Here is a 9,238-nt window from a genome sequence, read left to right as displayed (position 1 = left end):
GTACGTTATTCCATGGTTGTAACATGGATGGTTATAACATGGTTGGTTATAACATGGTTGTAACATGGTTGGTTATAACATGGATGGTTATAACATGGTTGGTTATAACATGGTTATAACATGGTACGTTATAACATGGTTGTAACATGGTTTGTTATAACATGGTTGTAACATGGTTGGTTGTAACATGGATGGTTATAAGATGGTTGGTTATAACATGGTTGTAACATGGTTGGTTATTACATGCTAATAACATGGTTGGTTATAACATGGTTATAACATGGTTGCTTATAACATGATTATAACATGGTTGTTATAACATGATTATAACATGGTTGGTTATAACATGGTTGTAACATGGTTGGTTGTAACATGGATGGTTATAACATGGTTGGTTATAACATGGTTATAACATGGTACGTTATAACATGGTTGTAACATGGTTTGTTATATAATGGTTCTAACATGGTTGGTTATAACATTGTTATAACCTGGTTAATTATAACATTGTTATAACATTGTCGGTTATATCATGGTTGGTTATAACATGGTAATAACATGGTTGGTTATAAAATTGTTATAACATGGTTGGTTATAACATGGTTATAACATGGTTGGTTATACCATGGTTATAACATGGTTGGTTATAACATGGTTTGTTATAACATGGTAATAACATGGTTGGTTATAACATGGTTGGTTATAACATGGTTATAACATGGTTGGTTATAACATGGTTGGTTATATAATGGTTATAACATGGTTGGTTATAACATGGCTATAACATGGTTGGTTATAACATGGTTATGACATGGTTGGTTATAACATGGTTGGTTATAACATGGTAATAACATGGTTGGTTATAACATGGTTGGTTATAACATGGTTGGTTATAACATGGTTGGTTATAACATTGTTATAACATGGTCGGTTAGATCATGGTTATAACATGGTTGGTTATAACATGGTTAGTTATAACATGGTTGGTTATAACATGGTTTGTTATAAAATGCTTGGTTACACCATGGTTATAACATTGTCGGTAATAACATGGTTGGTTATAACATGGTCGGTTATATAATGGTTATAACATGGTTGGTTATAACATGGTTATAACATGGTACGTTATAACATGGTTGGTTATAAGATGGTTGGTTATAAGATGGTTGGTTATAACATGGTTGTAACATGGTACGTTATAACATGGTTGTAACATGGTTGGTTATAACATGGTTGGTTATAACATGGTTGGTTATAACATGGTTGGTTATAACATTGTTATAACATGGTTGGTTATAACATTGTTATAACATGGTCGGTTATAACATGGTTATAACATGGTTATAACATGGTTGCTTATAACATGATTATAACATGGTTGGTTATAACATGATTATAACATGGTTGGTTATAACATGATTATAACATGGTTGGTTATAACATGGTTATAACATGGTTAGTTATAACATGGTTATAACATGGTTGGTTATAACATTGTTATAACATGGTTGGTTATACCATGGTTATAACATGGTTGGTTATATAATGGTTATAACATGGTACGTTATAATATGGTTGTAACATGGTTAGTTATAACATGGTTATAACATGGTTGGTTATAACATGGTACGTTATAATATGGTTGTAACATGGTTGGTTATAACATGGTTATAACATGGTACGTTATAACATGGTTGTAAAATGGTTGGTTGTAACATGGTTGGTTATAACATGGTTGGTTATAACATGGATGGTTATAACATGGTTGGTTATAACATGGTTATAACATGGTACGTTATAACATGGTTGTAACATGGTTGGTTATTACATGGCTGGTTGTAACATGGATGGTTATAACATGGTTGGTTATAATATTTTTATAACATGGTTGGTTATAACATGGTTGGTTATATCATGGTTGGTTATAACATGGTAATAACATGGTTGGTTATAACATGGTTATAACATGGTTGGTTATAACATGGTTGGTTATAAGATGGTTGGTTATAAGATGGTTGGTTATAACATGGTTGTAACATGGTACGTTATAACATGGTTGTAACATGGTTGGTTATAACATGGTTGGTTATAACATGGTTGGTTATAACATTGTTATAACATGGTTGGTTATAACATTGTTATAACATGGTTGGTTATAACATTGTTATAACATGGTCGGTTATATCATGGTTATAACATTGTTATAACATGGTTGGTTATAACATGGTTATAACATGGTTGGTTATAACATTGTTATAACATGGTTGGTTATACCATGGTTATAACATGGTTGGTTATATAATGGTTATAACATGGTTGGTTATAACATGGTACGTTATAATATGGTTGTAACATGGTTGGTTATAACATGGTTATAACATGGTACGTTATTCCATGGTTGTAACATGGATGGTTATAACATGGTTGGTTATAACATGGTTGTAACATGGTTGGTTATAACATGGATGGTTATAACATGGTTGGTTATAACATGGTTATAACATGGTACGTTATAACATGGTTGTAACATGGTTTGTTATAACATGGTTGTAACATGGTTGGTTGTAACATGGATGGTTATAAGATGGTTGGTTATAACATGGTTGTAACATGGTTGGTTATTACATGCTAATAACATGGTTGGTTATAACATGGTTGGTTATATAATGGTTATAACATGGTTGGTTATAACATGGCTATAACATGGTTGGTTATAACATGGTTATGACATGGTTGGTTATAACATGGTTGGTTATAACATGGTAATAACATGGTTGGTTATAACATGGTTGGTTATAACATGGTTGGTTATAACATGGTTGGTTATAACATTGTTATAACATGGTCGGTTAGATCATGGTTATAACATGGTTGGTTATAACATGGTTATAACATGGTTGGTTATAACATGGTTTGTTATAAAATGCTTGGTTACACCATGGTTATAACATTGTCGGTAATAACATGGTTGGTTATAACATGGTCGGTTATATAATGGTTATAACATGGTTGGTTATAACATGGTTATAACATGGTACGTTATAACATGGTTGGTTATAAGATGGTTGGTTATAAGATGGTTGGTTATAACATGGTTGTAACATGGTACGTTATAACATGGTTGTAACATGGTTGGTTATAACATGGTTGGTTATAACATGGTTGGTTATAACATGGTTGGTTATAACATTGTTATAACATGGTTGGTTATAACATTGTTATAACATGGTCGGTTATAACATGGTTATAACATGGTTATAACATGGTTGCTTATAACATGATTATAACATGGTTGGTTATAACATGATTATAACATGGTTGGTTATAACATGGTTGGTTATATCATGGTTGGTTATAACATGGTAATAACATGGTTGGTTATAACATGGTTATAACATGGTTGGTTATAACATGGTTGGTTATAAGATGGTTGGTTATAAGATGGTTGGTTATAACATGGTTGTAACATGGTACGTTATAACATGGTTGTAACATGGTTGGTTATAACATGGTTGGTTATAACATGGTTGGTTATAACATTGTTATAACATGGTTGGTTATAACATTGTTATAACATGGTTGGTTATAACATTGTTATAACATGGTCGGTTATATCATGGTTATAACATTGTTATAACATGGTTGGTTATATCATGCTAACCACATGGTTGGTTATAACATGGTTATAACATGGTTGCTTATAACATGATTATAACATGGTTGGTTATAACATGGTTATAACATGGTTGGTTATAACATTGTTATAACATGGTTGGTTATACCATGGTTATAACATGGTTGGTTATATAATGGTTATAACATGGTTGGTTATAACATGGTACGTTATAATATGGTTGTAACATGGTTGGTTATAACATGGTTATAACATGGTACGTTATTCCATGGTTGTAACATGGATGGTTATAACATGGTTGGTTATAACATGGTTGTAACATGGTTGGTTATAACATGGATGGTTATAACATGGTTGGTTATAACATGGTTATAACATGGTACGTTATAACATGGTTGTAACATGGTTTGTTATAACATGGTTGTAACATGGTTGGTTGTAACATGGATGGTTATAAGATGGTTGGTTATAACATGGTTGTAACATGGTTGGTTATTACATGCTAATAACATGGTTGGTTATAACATGGTTATAACATGGTTGCTTATAACATGATTATAACATGGTTGTTATAACATGATTATAACATGGTTGGTTATAACATGGTTGTAACATGGTTGGTTGTAACATGGATGGTTATAACATGGTTGGTTATAACATGGTTATAACATGGTACGTTATAACATGGTTGTAACATGGTTTGTTATATAATGGTTCTAACATGGTTGGTTATAACATTGTTATAACCTGGTTAATTATAACATTGTTATAACATTGTCGGTTATATCATGGTTGGTTATAACATGGTAATAACATGGTTGGTTATAAAATTGTTATAACATGGTTGGTTATAACATGGTTATAACATGGTTGGTTATACCATGGTTATAACATGGTTGGTTATAACATGGTTTGTTATAACATGGTAATAACATGGTTGGTTATAACATGGTTGGTTATAACATGGTTATAACATGGTTGGTTATAACATGGTTGGTTATATAATGGTTATAACATGGTTGGTTATAACATGGCTATAACATGGTTGGTTATAACATGGTTATGACATGGTTGGTTATAACATGGTTGGTTATAACATGGTAATAACATGGTTGGTTATAACATGGTTGGTTATAACATGGTTGGTTATAACATGGTTGGTTATAACATTGTTATAACATGGTCGGTTAGATCATGGTTATAACATGGTTGGTTATAACATGGTTAGTTATAACATGGTTGGTTATAACATGGTTTGTTATAAAATGCTTGGTTACACCATGGTTATAACATTGTCGGTAATAACATGGTTGGTTATAACATGGTCGGTTATATAATGGTTATAACATGGTTGGTTATAACATGGTTATAACATGGTACGTTATAACATGGTTGGTTATAAGATGGTTGGTTATAAGATGGTTGGTTATAACATGGTTGTAACATGGTACGTTATAACATGGTTGTAACATGGTTGGTTATAACATGGTTGGTTATAACATGGTTGGTTATAACATGGTTGGTTATAACATTGTTATAACATGGTTGGTTATAACATTGTTATAACATGGTCGGTTATAACATGGTTATAACATGGTTATAACATGGTTGCTTATAACATGATTATAACATGGTTGGTTATAACATGATTATAACATGGTTGGTTATAACATGATTATAACATGGTTGGTTATAACATGGTTATAACATGGTTAGTTATAACATGGTTATAACATGGTTGGTTATAACATTGTTATAACATGGTTGGTTATACCATGGTTATAACATGGTTGGTTATATAATGGTTATAACATGGTACGTTATAATATGGTTGTAACATGGTTAGTTATAACATGGTTATAACATGGTTGGTTATAACATGGTACGTTATAATATGGTTGTAACATGGTTGGTTATAACATGGTTATAACATGGTACGTTATAACATGGTTGTAAAATGGTTGGTTGTAACATGGTTGGTTATAACATGGTTGGTTATAACATGGATGGTTATAACATGGTTGGTTATAACATGGTTATAACATGGTACGTTATAACATGGTTGTAACATGGTTGGTTATTACATGGCTGGTTGTAACATGGATGGTTATAACATGGTTGGTTATAATATTTTTATAACATGGTTGGTTATAACATGGTTGGTTATATCATGGTTGGTTATAACATGGTAATAACATGGTTGGTTATAACATGGTTATAACATGGTTGGTTATAACATGGTTGGTTATAAGATGGTTGGTTATAAGATGGTTGGTTATAACATGGTTGTAACATGGTACGTTATAACATGGTTGTAACATGGTTGGTTATAACATGGTTGGTTATAACATGGTTGGTTATAACATTGTTATAACATGGTTGGTTATAACATTGTTATAACATGGTTGGTTATAACATTGTTATAACATGGTCGGTTATATCATGGTTATAACATTGTTATAACATGGTTGGTTATAACATGGTTATAACATGGTTGGTTATAACATTGTTATAACATGGTTGGTTATACCATGGTTATAACATGGTTGGTTATATAATGGTTATAACATGGTTGGTTATAACATGGTACGTTATAATATGGTTGTAACATGGTTGGTTATAACATGGTTATAACATGGTACGTTATTCCATGGTTGTAACATGGATGGTTATAACATGGTTGGTTATAACATGGTTGTAACATGGTTGGTTATAACATGGATGGTTATAACATGGTTGGTTATAACATGGTTATAACATGGTACGTTATAACATGGTTGTAACATGGTTTGTTATAACATGGTTGTAACATGGTTGGTTGTAACATGGATGGTTATAAGATGGTTGGTTATAACATGGTTGTAACATGGTTGGTTATTACATGCTAATAACATGGTTGGTTATAACATGGTTATAACATGGTTGCTTATAACATGATTATAACATGGTTGTTATAACATGATTATAACATGGTTGGTTATAACATGGTTGTAACATGGTTGGTTGTAACATGGATGGTTATAACATGGTTGGTTATAACATGGTTATAACATGGTACGTTATAACATGGTTGTAACATGGTTTGTTATATAATGGTTCTAACATGGTTGGTTATAACATTGTTATAACCTGGTTAATTATAACATTGTTATAACATTGTCGGTTATATCATGGTTGGTTATAACATGGTAATAACATGGTTGGTTATAAAATTGTTATAACATGGTTGGTTATAACATGGTTATAACATGGTTGGTTATACCATGGTTATAACATGGTTGGTTATAACATGGTTTGTTATAACATGGTAATAACATGGTTGGTTATAACATGGTTGGTTATAACATGGTTATAACATGGTTGGTTATAACATGGTTGGTTATATAATGGTTATAACATGGTTGGTTATAACATGGCTATAACATGGTTGGTTATAACATGGTTATGACATGGTTGGTTATAACATGGTTGGTTATAACATGGTAATAACATGGTTGGTTATAACATGGTTGGTTATAACATGGTTGGTTATAACATGGTTGGTTATAACATTGTTATAACATGGTCGGTTAGATCATGGTTATAACATTGTTATAACATGGTCGGTTATATCATGCTAATAACATGGTTGGTTATAACATGGTTATAACATGGTTGCTTATAACATGATTATAACATGGTTGGTTATAACATGGTTGGTTATACCATGGTTATAACATGGTTGGTTATAACATGGTTATAACTTGGTTGGTTATAACATTGTTATAACATGGTTGGTTATAACATGGTTATAACATGGTAGGTTATATAATGGTTATAACATGGTTGGTTATAACAGGGTACGTTATAATATGGTTGTAACATGGATGGTTATAAAATGGTTGGTTATAACATGGTTGTAACATGGTTGGTTATAACATGGATGGTTATAACATAGTTGGTTATAACATGGTTATAACATGGTACGTTATAACATGGTTGTAACATGGTTTGTTATAACATGGTTGTAACATGGTTGGTTGTAACATGGATGGTTATAACATGGTTGGTTATAACATGGTTGTAACATGGTTGGTTATTACATGCATGATTATAACATGGTTTGTTATAACATGGTTGGTTATAATATTGTTTGTCATAACATAATTGGTTATAACATGGTTAATTATAACATGGTTGGTTATAACATGGTTTGTTATAACATGCTTGGTTACACCATGGTTATAACATTGTCGGTAATAACATGGTTGGTTATAACATGGTCGGTTATATAATGGTTATAACATGGTTGGTTATAACATTGTTATAACCTGGTTGGTTATAACATTGTTATAACATGTTCGGTTTTATCATGGTTGGTTATAACATGGTATTAACATGGTTGGTTATAACATGGTAATAACATGGTTGGTTATAACATGGTTATAACATGGTTGGTTATAACATGGTTGGTTATAAGATGGTTGGTTATAAGATGGTTGGTTATAACATGGTTGTAACATGGTACGTTATAACATGGTTGGTTGTAACATGGTTGGTTATAACATGGTTGGTTATAACATGGTTGGTTATAACATGGTTGGTTATTACATTGTTATAACATGGTTGGTTATAACATTGTTATAACATGGTCGGTTATATCATGGTTATAACATTGTTATAACATGGTTGGTTATATCATGCTAAGAACATGGTTGGTTATAACATGGTTATAACATGGTTGCTTATAACATGATTATAACATGGTTGGTTATAACATGATTATAACATGGTTGGTTATAACATGATTATAACATGGTTGGTTATAACATGGTTATAACATGGTTAGTTATAACATGGTTATAACATGGTTGGTTATAACATTGTTATAACATGGTTGGTTATATAATGGTTATAACATGGTTGGTTATAACATGGTACGTTATAATATGGTTGTAACATGGTTAGTTATAACATGGTTATAACATGGTTGGTTATAACATGGTACGTTATAATATGGTTGTAACATGGTTGGTTATAACATGGTTATAACATGGTACGTTATAACATGGTTGTAAAATGGTTGGTTGTAACATGGATGGTTATAACATGGTTGGTTATAACATGGTTGGTTATAACATGGATGGTTGTAACATGGTTGGTTATTACATGGTTGGTTGTAACATGGATGGTTATAACATGGTTGGTTATAACATTGTTATAACATGGTTGGTTATAACATGGTTGGTTATAACATGGTTGATTATAACATTGTTATAACATGGTTGGTTATAACATTGTTATGACATGGTCGGTTATATCATGGTTATAACATTGTTATAACATGGTCGGTTATATCATGCTAATAACATGGTTGGTTATAACATGGTTAAAACATGGTACGTTATAACATGGTTGTGACATGGTTGGTTGTAACATGGATGGTTATAACATGGTTGGTTATAACATGGTTGTAACATGGTTGGTTATAACATGGATGGTTATAACATGGTTGGTTATAACATGGTTATAACATGGTACGTTATAACATGGTTGTAACATGGTTTGTTATATAATGGTTATAACATGGTTGGTTATAACATTGTTATAACCTGGTTAATTATA

Source organism: Aulonocara sp. 'chitande type north' Nkhata Bay, linkage group LG3 (assembly GCF_057382095.1).
Source record: "Aulonocara sp. 'chitande type north' Nkhata Bay isolate Kocher_YH1m ecotype deep benthic linkage group LG3, A_spYH_male_GT1.1, whole genome shotgun sequence".
Classification (NCBI taxonomy): domain Eukaryota; kingdom Metazoa; phylum Chordata; class Actinopteri; order Cichliformes; family Cichlidae; genus Aulonocara; species Aulonocara sp. 'chitande type north' Nkhata Bay.
Note: the sequence above shows the minus strand (reverse complement) of the source record.